The following is a 12,270-nucleotide window of genomic DNA, read 5'->3' as shown; positions in this document are numbered from 1 at the left end:
CGTGGTGATCTCATAGCTCTTCAGTAGCCTTTATATGCTGACAACTCACAAGTTTTTATCTCCTGCCTGGACCTCTCCTCTGATCCCCATCAGTTGGGACCAATCAGGAGACAGACACCACACAGTAATTTGGGCTGGGACAGTTTCATATAATTATCACAGCGGACTGGAGTAATGGAGGATTGGCTAGCCGGGAATAAAGGCGACTCTGGAGAACACAGGAATAGCAGCTACGGGGAACAGCCATTACTCCTAGGGCTGAGCTAGAGAGCCCAGGGAGGGAACAAATCTGGAAGAGGGGACCCCCATTCACACCCTAGGGCTGAGATCCAGACCTGGTTGGAGAGGGAACAGCTGCAGTTCATGGGATGGTGGAGAAGTTTGCTCAGCTGCTGCTCTGGTGGGACTCGCTGAGAAATGGCCCTTTTGGGTGCTGGACAAGCTGTCTGCTGCTTGGTGCTGCACCTTGAAACCTGTGGCAAAGCTGCACAAAAGGGTACTGAAGGAAGCCATCCATGACGGGGTGTCTGGTGCTGCACCTGCCAGGAGCTGGCTTTGGCTGTCACCCACTGCAAGAGTCAAGCTCTGTAGATGCCATGCACAGTGCAAGTGACTGCCAAGAAGAGTTCACCAGAGTCAGGAAAAGAAACCCTTTCTTCTTGCAGTGCCCTGCCAGGGCACTCTGCTGAGAAAACTTAATATCATGCCAGAGGGCAAAGTAAAAATGTTTACAGGGTTTAGCTCCATTATCACAGAGCAGGCACCGAAAGGTGGATTTGGAGCTGAGAGGCATTTAACTGACACCTCCGGACTTGTGATCAATCATCTACATGACATTTCCACTTGGATGTCTGATAGACATCTCAGACTTACTACGTCCAAAACTGAACTAGTGCCCAAATTCTCCTCCCAAACGTCTACCTGCCGTCTTCCCCATTCTTGCAGTCGCTCAGGCCCAACTCTCCAAGTCATTGCTGACTCTCACATCCTAGCAAATCCTATTATATGGATGGACGTCTCTCTGTGCCATGCTGGTCAGGTGCTCCTGAATCAAGGCAGAGCTGAGCATTTTCCCCTTTATTTCCTCAAAGAAGGAAAACATCTGCAAGTGAACAAAGGACATTGCATTTTATTACTCTTTTCCTGTAACAAACTCCACTGCTGCATTTAAAAATGTTACTTATGCCTTGACAAGTTCTTTTTTGTGTTTTTTTTTTCCTCTGAGAAATGCCACTTCTCCTAGATCCTTTCTCCCCCGACATTCCTAGATAGCAACTTTTTGATGCCGAAGCTAGAATAAGGCCAAGGGCTCATCTTTCAACTGAAAATTAAGTATTTTTCATGATAGGTGACTAGGAATAAATCCTCATGAAAGCCTGGTTATTTCATGGATCTCGGGATCCTTTGCTGTGTCAAATGTACGTGCAAGAGATGCTTCAGCAATACCTAAGGGCAGATGTTAAACAAAATGATTCCATACACCATCTGTTTCTTTATAATTTTGTGCTTTTCCTGAGTCATTACAAGAAGTGAAGAGGGTCCTGCTCCTTAAGTCTTATCAAGATTTCCCCTTCCCCTTTCTCCCTGTCTCCATTGCCCTCCTCCTTCCTCTGCTTCCACCTCGTCCCTCTTCGTTATATTTTAATCATGACCATCAGTGGAGCTGTTGAAGGGTTTACAGGAGGAGCCCCTCCATGTTTTAATCCTTGTGTGGGGTGTTCATTTCCCTGGTAAAAGGAACAGATCTCAAATTCTACAGACTTTTATGTCTGTGTTATGAACTCCACTGCAGTGCTTCTCATGCAATCTTGTGGCAGAGAACCAGCTTTAAAAAAAAAATCCAATCTGTTGTGGACTTAACTTTTCTCAAATATAATAAATATGAAGTACTAGAAAATGAAGTTAAAAAGATACAAATTCAAGCCCTCAATTTTTATTATTAGATTCAATAGGCATAAAACTACTCTCTCAAATTGCTATCGGAGTGTCTAAGGATGTGCTCTGAATTTCTGCACTTCCTGGGCTGCACACCCATCCCACACAGTCCGTAGACCAGCACTAGTCAGAGGACTACACTTTAAGTAGCTCTACTCCAGCAATCTTGTTACTGCCTTACAGTGTTTTGGTTTATAAGAAAGATCCAAAACACCTGCAAATTCTCCATCTTACCTGAAATCTAAACAACTGACAAAAACTATGCACCAAAGAGCAAACACGCACACACACACACACACCAATAACAGTACCACTTCACAGAGAGGTAACATAATGTAGGTTAAGTATGGGAGCCAGATATCAACCATTTACAAGTTGCATCCACTTGAACTCATCTCCCATAAAATGTGGCAGGAAATAATAGCACCTATCACTTCCATTTGTTAAAATAGTTAACAGGCGTAATATGCATACAGCTCTTAGGACACAAGGCACTCAATAAATTTAGCTGTTATTCTTTTTACTTGAAAGAATAAAGAGGTCTTTGTTACCTTGCTCAGTATTTCCATCTGCAAGAAGAAGATGGAGCTGTGGTCTACCTGACAAGCCAAGGTCCCTTCCCTTCCCCAGCATCTGGAAATAGCTGCTAGATCTTGGTGGAGGCAGAATCCCAACACCCACTTAGGCATGAAGTTCTCCCTAGCTCAGCGCGAGGAACGTCCCAACCGCCTACCGTTGCTGCCCTCTGCTGCTTCCACTGAGAATTACACCGAGCAGAGTTTCTGCTGCGGAAGGCTGGCAACATCTCACCCCAAGTGGAGGGAGTTATCAGCATGTACTTTGCTCCAGATTTGATTGAGTGTCCTAGAATTTGTTCTTCACGGTGCCTTTAACAGCATAGCTTTGCACTTTCACGTGGGCATACGGTCTATAACTGCTTCTGGACTTTGCCATCAAACGCAGACTTTTGTTGCCTCAAGCTCAGCCTATTTGCAAGGGTATGTGGCCAGTTCTCAAACCTTGCTGACTCCCTCATCTTGATTTTTCATGCCCCATATCCCAGATGTCCAGTCTTGAGTCCCAAGTTAGCTATGACCTCTCATAGCCTATCAGCCACCCAAACCCATCCCTCCTTCCCTCTGCACCTCCAGAGAGGCCCTCCTGCCTCCAAGTCTCTTCCCTTTATAGGTCTTTGAGACCCATGGTTACAAAGTCTTCCTGATCTGAGTCACCTGTCCGCTGCCCACACTTGGTCCAAGCTCCTTCGACCTTCTCCATCTGACCCTTCCTGCTCTCAAGCCTTATCTCTTGTGATACCCACACAGCTGCCATAGGCCAAGTCCCATTTCCACATACACATTATCATTTCCTTTGTGGTTAGTGGGTACTGTTTCTTTTGTCAAAAATACCCTCATTTATACAAAAAATGCCTGCTCGTGATCATTACAAAAATAAATATGAAAAAAGCAGCAACTCTTTAGTGATCGTGGAATTAATCTGACAGCGATTAAATGTGTTTAAGCATCTGGCATGTCTCCTAAATTGCACCAGAAGAATCTGGAAGCACTTGGTTTGGCCTCAGAGGCAACGGAAGGAGGGGAAGGGCTCAAATTCTCAGCACTCAGCTCAAATTCTCTTTCCTCCACAGTGTCTTCACCTACCACTCCAGGCAACAGTACCTCAATTTCTATGGCCTTTCTTATGTGCTACTTAGGTTGCCCTTATCAAATGCATTGTTACTTGGGTAAATTTCTTCTTAAATTATTTTTCTGACAAAACTTTCGTTGAAATTTGGTGAATGAATAAAGAAAATGGTAAGATTAAAAATAATCTTTGGCCCTCTGTCTCCAATGAAGGTGTGGAATAAGAAGGACAGGTTTATCTCCCACCAACTATCTTTTCTGACCACAATGGTATGAAACTAGAAATCAGTAATAGGAAGAAAACTGAAAAAAATGCACAGATATATGGAAATTAAACAACACACTCCTTAATAAACAACGAGTGGAAGAAGAAATCAAAAGGGAGCTCAAGAAATATCTTGAGGGGCTTCCCTGGTGGCACAGTGGTTAAGAATCTGCCTGCCAATGCAGGGGACATGGGTTCGAGCCCTGGTCCAGGAAGAGCCCACATGCGGCGGAGCAACTAAGCCCGTGTTCCACAACTACTGAGCCTGCGCTCTAGAGCCTGCAAGCCACAACTACTGAAGCCTGCGCACCTAGAGCCTGTGCTCTGCAACAAGTGAAGCCACCGCAATGAGAAGCCCCTGCTCATAGCAGCTAGAGAAAGCCTGTGGGCAGCAACAGAGACCCAACGCAGCCAAAAATAAATTAAAAAAAAAAAAGAAATATCTTGAAATATCTTGTGTGAAAATAACACAACATACTAAACTTATGGGATTCAGCAAAGGTAGTTCTAAGAGAGAGGTTTATACTGATAAAGGTCTACATCAAAAAAGATCTTAAATAAACAACCTAGTTTTATAGCTAAGGGGCTAGAAAAAGAAAAAACAAACCCAAAGTTAGCAGAAGAACAGAAATAACAGAAATAAGAACAGAAATAAATGAAATAGAGACCAGGAAAAAAATAGAAAAGATCAATAAAACTAAGAGTTAGGTTTTTTTTAAAGATAAAGAAAACTGCCAAAACTTTAGCTAGACTAACAAAGAATAAAAGAGAGAAGACACAAATATTATAAAATCAGAAATGAAAGAATATTATGAACAATTATATGCCAACAAACTGGACAACCTAGAAGAAATGGATAAATTCCTAGAAATATACAACCTACCAACCTACTGAAGCATGAGGAAATAGAAACTCTTAATTGACCAATAATGAGTAAGGAGATTGAATTAGTAATCAAAAACCTCCCAACAAAGAAAAGCCCAGGATCTGATGACTTTACTAATGAATTCTACCAAACATTAAAAAAAACAAAACAAAACTAACCCTTCTTAAACTCCTCCAAAATATTTAAGGGGATGGAACCCTTCCAAATTCATTTTATGAAGCCAGCATTACCCTGATACCAAAGCCAGACAAGGACACTTCAAGAAAAGAAAATTACAGGCCAATATTCCTGATGAACATAGATGCAAAAATCCTCAACAAAATACTAGGAAACAGAACTCAACAGCACATTAAAAGGATCATTCACTATGATGAAGTCAGATTTATCCCTGGGATGCAAGTATGGTTCAACATACACAAATCAACAGATGGGCATACTACTTTACCAGAATAAAGCATCAAGATCACAATCATCTCAACAGATACAGAAACAGCATTTGATAAAATTCAACATCATTTCATGATTAAAAAAACTCTCAATAAATTTGGTATATAAGGAATATACCTCAACATAGTAAAGGCTGTACAAGACAAACTCATAGCTAACATCATACTCAACAATGAAAAGCTGAAAGCTTTTCCTCTAACATCAGGAACAAGACAAGGATGCCAACTCATCCTGCTATTTGTGACAACGTGGATGAATCTAGAGGACATTATGCTAAATGAAATAAGCCAAAGAGAGGGAAAAAATTGATATGCATAAGATTCTCCACCCAACAACAGCAAGATACATAGTAAGAGTATATCGAACATTTACCGAGATAAACCATTAAATAATTCCCTATAGTTTTAAAAGAATTCAAGTCATAACAAGTATATTATCTGACCACAATGGAATTAAATTAAAAATCAGAAATAGGAGGATCTCTGGAAAATTCCTCAAATATCTGGAAACTAAATAACCTACTTCTAAATAATCCATGGTTCAATGAAGAAATCAAAGGGAATTAGGAAGGATTATGAACTGAGTTATTTAAATTTGTGGGATGCTGTTAAAGTAATACTCAAGGAGAAATTATAGTAATAAATGCATGTATTATAAAAAAAGTCTCCAAGCAGTTTCCACCTTAAGAATCTAGAAAAAAAGAGCAAATTAAACTACAGAAAACAGAAGAAAGGTAAGAATACAAATCAGAATGGAAATCAGTGAAGTAGAAAACAGAAAAGTAATAGAGAAAAATCAATAAAACCTAAAACTGGTTCTTTGAGAAGATCAACTAAATTGATAAACCTCCTGCCAGATTGATCAGGAAAAAAAGAGAGAAGATACAAATTACTAATATCATTGAGTGAGAGAGGTGATCTCACTATAGGACATGTAACTGCAAATCCCACAGCCACTAAAAGGATAATAAAGATACATTATGGAAAACTTTATGGCAATAAATTTTAAAACTTAAATGAAATGGAGAAATTTCTAGAAAGACCTAAACTGCCAAAGCTTAATCAAGAGGAAATAGATGTCCAGCATAGCCCTCTATCTTTTAAAGACATTGCGTATATAGTTTAAAACCTTCTCACAAAAAAATCTCTAGGCTCGGATGGTTTCCTTAGTGTATGCTACCAAACATTCAAGGAAGAAATAACACCAGTTTTACACAAACCCTTCCAAAAAATAGAAGTGGAAGAAGGAATACTTCCCAACTTGTTCTATGAGGTCAGCATTAGCCTGATAGTAAAACCAAATAAAGACTTTACAAGAAAAAGAACACTAAAGAACATTATCCCTCATGAAAATAGATGCAAAATTTATAAACCAAGTTCTAGTAAATCAAATCCAACAATATATAAAAACGGTAATACATCATGAACAAGTGATGTTTATCCCAGGAATGCACAATTTGTTTACCTTTGAAAATCAATCCGTGTAATTCACCATATTAACAAAGTACTTATGAAAAACCACGTGATTATCTCCATGCAGAAAAAGCACTTGGCAAATTCTAACATCTGTTCCTGATAAAAATGCCTTTGGGAGATGTGTTTTGCTGGCTCTGAGGTCTGCAGCTTTGGGGTCTCTCTCTACTTTCTCTTACATGTGCCCTGCTTGCTGTCTACTGCTTCTGGAAATTCTTCAGCTACTTTATATTTTTTTCTAGTTTCACTGAAACTGGAGTTTTCATTTTAACTTTGATGACTTTACCTGCCATCTTGACACTAAAAGGGCCAAAGATTCATGCAAAATATAAAACAGGGCAAAGGCCAAATAATTACCAGTGGCTAATGGATTCATTTTTAGCTAAATGACCCCATGTGCACGAGGCAACCTCTGACCTCTGACCAGAGGTTTCCATATACCAGGACAGTATTGGAAGGCTATAATCACTTCCAGGTAATACATATCCTACCAGTTTTGACAGGTAAAGTAATATTTCCTCCCTCTAACAGGGCAGTTCTGTATACAATCATGTATCCCAAAAAAAGGTCATGAAAACACACCACTAGTGCCAAATGATGCAAGTATAAAGTAGGCTTTATTAGAGGGAAAACTTACAAGTAGAAAACAGTGGAGTGTATGCAATCCTTCGATTCTATTCCACAGCTTAGGCAAGGCATAGAGGGTCCATGCACTGCGGCCAAACATCACAATCAAGGGGAGCCCCTTCCCCTTGATTTTTCACATATTTACAGTGATGGGGTTGGGGTGAAGCACAGATCTGCTATGACACTAAGGGAAGCTCCCTGGTCAGAAAGGGGAGCCTCTGGGGGCCTGCAGCTGGTGTCTGCCTATGATTAGCCAACTCAGACCTGCTGAACAAGTTCTCCACCAAATGACCAAAATGAAGGAGAAAATGAGCCTCCGGCACCATCCAGATTTGTCCCTCTTCAGATGTTTTGGAGGTATGATTTTATATGTCAATCACCTGAATTTATATATTCCCCCAATCATGCTTTAATGGATTTTTTTTACTATGTTAATTTTGCTTGCTGCTCAAAATGAAGACAGTTGCCTTAGAGCTATAACCTCACTGGGTCTCCATTGCCTTATCTCTTAAAAAAAGAGGGGCAGGCGGTGGAGGTTGATGGTATTTGATAATTACTATCCTACCACAGGTGAATTTAAAAAGATGTGATGCCATTCCTAAACACTTTGTGCTGCTTTCATACCCTGAAATCTAGCTCTCAGCCCCATCACATTGAATGGAACGGGCTGACCTTTGAGTCCCTTTCCATCTTGAAAGTGAGTTGTCTACCAGGGCAGTTATTCCCATAATTTTAGTAAGAATAATTAACCACCAGAGGGTAGTCAGGTTACAGGGCATTAAGGGGTGAAGGTAGCAAGGGATACATTCAAACAAAGGGCACCTGTGACTTTTAAAATTCTTATTTCAATTCAGTTTCACAAAACTTTATTGCCTGCTAAGATTACGATAAGGGCTGTGGAAGAAAGGAAAAGTGGAGGTGAGTATGGGGAGGTTGAGATTCAGGTAATGGGTTTGCCGTTTTAGGTAGGGTGGTTGGAATAGGACTTTGGAGGGAACATTTGATCAAAATTGAGGTGAGGGACTAGGCCACGTGGTTCTCTGGGGAAACAGCATTTCAGGCATAGAGGACAAACATGAGAAGGACCCTGGTATTTGATAAGGTAAGAGGAGGTAGACGATGCAGACACAGGTTTTTACTCTGAGTGAAATGGGGAGCCGTTGCAGGAGTTTGAGCAGAGGAAGGACATTTTTAAATGGTCACTCTGGCTGCAGTGTTAAGAATCATCTCCAAGAGACTTATTTCCCTTAGAAGCTTCCAAATATTGTCTGTCAGCTCATCAAAAAGCACAGTGAATGACAGTTAAAGGCAACCACGTTCTGTCACCATTTAGCTAATAGCAGCCAATTCACACATAACCTCACTGTGTCAGGTGCCAGGCATTGCCAAGAACTTTACACATTTTCTCACTTCATCCTTCCAATACCTCTGTGAGATCATCACCACTATTAGTTCTACTTTAAAGGTAAGAAAAAGAAGATTGTAAAGTTAGTGACTGGTCCAAGGTTTAGATGAAGTAAATGGAATTCTTGAAAGCTAAAACTTGAAAACCTCTACTTGCTGACGTGAAGAAACACTGCCTAAGCGAGGCTTAGAACCCCGGTGCTGAAGAGGTAAAGATGGTGTTTGCGGGATCGGGGGGAGAAGCACAGATGTTTGCCTTCAACCATCATGCGCTTCTTTATTAACGTTCCGTGCAGCCGTTACACCACAAACCTACTGACACCGTAACTGGACTGACTTTGGTGGTGTTGATTTCTAAGAGTCTCTCTAGAGCTTGGCCCCTGTGTGGTCTGCTCTGTACACATTTGGGCTCTTAGGGAAGCCGCTCCCATCACTGAACTGACCTCTTTAGGCGGTACTGAGACCATGGGTCAAATCCATTTCACCTGCCTTCACTCATCAAGGTCGTTTTAAGGCTTGCATGTCCTCCAGGTGGCCCGTGGCCTAAGCAATAAAATAACGGGGATGGGGCGGGTGCATAGCCGTCAGTGCAAGGGCAAGGCCTTAGTGCACGGCTGTCAGTGGTCCCGCTCTGCCAACGGTCAGCATCGCAGTGGTCCTGGTGGTGGCGGTCACCCTGGCTCACAGTCTGTGGGACCCAGCCCTGTTTGGGGGGCCTGAGGAGGCTGAGGGCCGGCTGGGTGCTGGGTGCCTGGCTCCCTCAGTGATGACGGTGGGGCTGGGTCTGGGGACCCAGCCCTGAAGGTGCTGCCAGCTGAGACCTGCCTCCTCAGCTGAGTCTGGGCACTGGCCAGAGGACCCACACCCGGGTGCTGGACGAATGCACCCGGCCAGGGTACCCAGCCCACGCAGGGACCCCCTCCTTTTAGTCAGGACCTGGGCCTCAGAGGGTGAAAGTTGAGCCTTAGGACTTTGACCAGGTAAAATGAGGGGTACTGATGTTGCTTTGCTTACAGGATTTGTTACCTTTAAGAGTATTACACCTTTAGATTAAAAGTTGTAGAACAGAGAATAACATTTGTTTCGATGGAGGTTTATAGGAACATCGTGATCTGACCATGACCTGATCTACACGGACAGCTGCAAGAACAAAGGATCGGACGTCAAGAAGTTTTCAACAACTAACCACAGCCCTCCCTCACCTTTCCTGTAAAAGGGGTTTTTAAACCACCGGTCTCCTCGCATGGCCCTGCAATAAACCTTTCTCTGCTTCAAACTCTGACATTTCTGTATTGCTGGGCTCACTGTGCATTGGGCACAGGGACTCGCGTTCGGTAACAGTAAGATGTTTGCCCGAGTTGTTTTGCAGGAACTTGGAATCAGCTGTGTCTAGTTTGAGCTGAGCTGGTTAAGACAGGATGGGACCACCAACCCTCCAACTGGGCATGCGTGAGTGTCTGCTTGGTGATCTTTTGAACGTGCAAAGGCCTGTAGCTTAGTTACACCTGCGTAGAATGACCTTCCCACACCTTTTCCCAATCACCTTTCCCATGACTCTGATCTCCCTGCTTCTTTATTTTTTAGCCCATAAGTATCCCAAGCCTCTTGCCTTTCAGGGAAGCCGATTTGAGACGGTTCTCCCTCTCTTCGCTGCAAACCTTGGTGTCTCAGCGTTTGGCTTGCTATGCGTTGGACAAAACAAACCTGGCTTGGTGACAGTTCCTCTCAAACCCAAGTGGCTTAAAAACCTACTCATCTGGTGCTGCTCAGAGGGCTGTCCCTGAGACCAGTGCTGGTCTGTAACAAGGTAAGCAGAGAAAGTGTTTATAAACTTTAATAGCTATTTTAAAGAGTAATTTTGTCTGCTGAGTCTAAAAAGTTGGGGCTTGTATATCTTGTTTTTAAACTTCAGTTTTCAAAGAATTTATAGTGTTTTAACTGAGAGGCTGAATATACAGACACTGGTCGACCATATATGAAAATAGAACGGACCCACAACCTGCCTAGAAAAACAACCCCTTATGTACAAAAACCAGCCTAGGAAGCCAGCCTGTCTGCTAGCTGTAGAAACAACCCAGGAAGCGGAACAATAACTACTGTAGCAACTGGCCTGGACTTGATTAATAACTTACAGCTTCCCTAATTTGTATACCTGCTTTTCAACTTAGGACCAGCCAGCGAAAGCCAGATGTGGCTAACGGATCACATAGGACACCCGGCTTCTCCTCTACCTGCAGCTTCCCCATGCCAACAGCCTCCGACGAGGGCACACCTGAAGCCTTCCCTTTTTTTCCACTATCAACCTTTCCCCTCCTCTGCCTGCCTTTGAGTTTCTGGCAAAATAGAAGTGATAGTGGGGCTGACTCTCTCGTACTGCAAATTCTCAATAAGTTGCTTTACACTTCTCATTTGGTTGGTCATTTATTTCCACATACCAGGAAAAAAGAAATAAAAACAAAGCAGGGGTCTGCCACCGCAGACAGTTTAAGGAGCTCCATCCTGGGGTCTGCGATCACCTCCAGGGTAGGGTTGGGGAGAGCATCCCGGGCACTCACCGCCCGGGACAGCGGGAGTAAGGTAGTCGCGATTCTCCAGACCAGGAATGAGTAGGGGGAGCAGGGAGACTGGTGCGGGGAGTGGGCGGGGCGCTTGAGATGCTAGGTTGACTTGCATCCCGCTTTCCCTTGTCTGGGTTGCAGAGTCTGCGGCCCCACGGCGTGGGTGGAGCTTCCGCGCATGCTCTCGGCGCACGCGCACTCTCGGCACCGCCCCGTGGAACGGAGCTGACGTCACGTCCGGCGGACGCCGCGGCTGCTGGGTTTTATCTCCTGGGCGCGGGTGTCCAGCCGTCTCCCTCCGCCCGGCCGGCCCTGGGTGGTCGGCAGGTCAGCGCACCGGGCCAGGTTTCCGCTGCCTCCCCGGACCACTTAGTCTGAACCCGGGTGTGGTTTCCACTACTAGAGGTGAAGCATAATAGGGAGAGTGGGACCTGGGGTCTTGGATCAGGGTGCGTTTACTTTTCCCGTCAGGTGGGCGCTGCTGGGCAGCAAGGAAACTTACTTTATTTCCTCCCGGAGGACGCGTTTGCTGTTGCATTGCAGTCAGAGGATGGTGTCCTTAGACGGCAGCCACCGAATCGCCTTGCAGCTGTTTGGATGCTGCTTTTAAATAAATCCCACCTTATTTGGTGTTTTTATGCTTTGGAATCCTGCTTTTAAAACACGTTTGGTCCTAAGAGCTCAGTACCCTGTAGAATTCCTCAATCTAAACGAATTCTATTCTTTCCTGTGCCCGAATCGTCTCAGTGAGTATCTTGTCAATAAGGAAGACCTTGGCTGTCTAGAACTCAACCCTCCCCTAGTCCCTGGGGACACCTCAGAATTTCTAAAACCTGAGGGCTGTACTCTTTGCACCGACGCTTTAAGCGTTTGGGGCAGGTAGTGCTATATTTTTTGGAGAATGCATTACATCCATTTTGTTCTTAAAACACAAACCTAATTTGACCTTTTCCTGATAACTTGCCTTCAGTCTACTGAAGGTTATTGTGAAAGAACCAGAGACCAACGAACTTTTTGAGTTCTGATGCCAGAT

General features: G+C 43.6%; 1 protein-coding gene across 6 annotated transcripts in view; it reads left to right on the top strand.

Moving 5' to 3' along the window:
* The window catches only part of TBC1D7 (TBC1 domain family member 7), a 151,153-nt gene that overhangs the window by 119,278 nt on the left and 19,605 nt on the right, over positions 1 to 12,270 (top strand). Inside the window, exon 1 of one of the 6 annotated variants that reach the window (XM_082413416.1) lies at positions 11,458 to 11,642. The exons of 1 other annotated variant lie outside the window; for it this stretch is intronic. The gene's annotated coding sequence lies outside the window, so the exon portion shown is untranslated. Of the gene's footprint in view, positions 1 to 11,457; positions 11,687 to 11,719; positions 11,984 to 12,270 lie in introns of those variants that run through there. 4 more of the 6 variants (XM_082413415.1, XM_082413412.1, XM_082413411.1 and 1 more) reach the window with 4 other exon arrangements.

This window comes from Balaenoptera physalus (genome assembly GCF_965194825.1).
Source record: "Balaenoptera physalus genome assembly, chromosome: 11".
NCBI classification, from domain to species: Eukaryota; Metazoa; Chordata; class Mammalia; order Artiodactyla; family Balaenopteridae; genus Balaenoptera; species Balaenoptera physalus.
This window is presented reverse-complemented; position numbering and strand designations above follow the sequence as displayed.